Genomic DNA, 1,045 nt, shown 5'->3' with positions numbered 1-1,045 from the left:
GAAGGAAGTGGTTGAGTCCCCATCGAGGTATTTAAAAGACAAGTAGATGAGGTGCTTAGGGACATGGTTTAGTGCTATGATTCCAAGGGTAGGAAAGAAGGGCTTGGTGGCTCTTTGCACCCATGGGTCTTTAATTTTTATGTTCATCTTTCAGGTGAAAAAGGTTTGATCTTATTTAGGCCCTTAATTTCAGGTGAAGGTTTCCTGGATAAAGGATTTTCTGTCAGTAGGAAGAACCTATGACACAGGAGGAACATAGAGTATACTCATGCCTAACTGAGGCAGCTCTCTAAGCTTTCTGATTTCTGTGAATTCCATTTGTTGGCCTCTAACTCATAGAATCATAGAATAGTTTGGGCTGGAAGGGACCTTTAAAGGTCATCTGTTCCAATCCTCCTGCAATGAGCAGGGACATCTTCAATGAGATCAGGTTGCTCAGAGCCCCGTCCAAGCTCACCTTGAATGTTTCCAGGGATGGGGCATCCACAACCTCTCTGGGCAACCTGTGCCAGTGTTTCACCACCCTCAGCATAAAAAATTTCTTCCTTATGTCTAGTCTGAATCTATCCTCTTTTAGTTTAAAACCATTATCCCTTGTCCTATCACATCAGGCCCTACTAAAAAGTCATGTGCTGTTATATGGGGAACATATATGCATAATGCAAAACTCTGTATTCAACTTGATGGCAGAATACTTAACTGAGCATTGCTAAGTATACGTTTATTGATCTAGTCTTTCTTGGCTTTAGTTCCCAGTTTTAGGATAGGAATGGCATCATTCTTCTAACGTATTTAAAGTGTTTACCCTTCTCACACAACATTATGAGGCAGAAAGAAGATACAAATACAGCAGAAAATTTATCAGTCATTTAAATTGTATGCTATTTTTTTGTTAGTAACCTTGCAGTAGTTGTCCCAGGCGCTCCCTCCTATGAAAACACATTCTACTCCTCTGACAAGGCCAGCATCCTTGTACAGTATGCCCTTTGAGGAGCAGGTATTTGAGAATGTAAATCCAACCAATGTAAAACTTTTGTCAGGTACA

The sequence above is a fragment of the Aptenodytes forsteri genome, unplaced genomic scaffold, assembly GCF_000699145.1.
Source record: "Aptenodytes forsteri isolate BGI_AS27 unplaced genomic scaffold, ASM69914v1 Scaffold69, whole genome shotgun sequence".
Lineage (NCBI taxonomy): Eukaryota > Metazoa > Chordata > Aves > Sphenisciformes > Spheniscidae > Aptenodytes > Aptenodytes forsteri.
The sequence above is the reverse complement of the archived record's forward strand: the minus strand, read 5'-3'. Positions refer to the sequence as shown.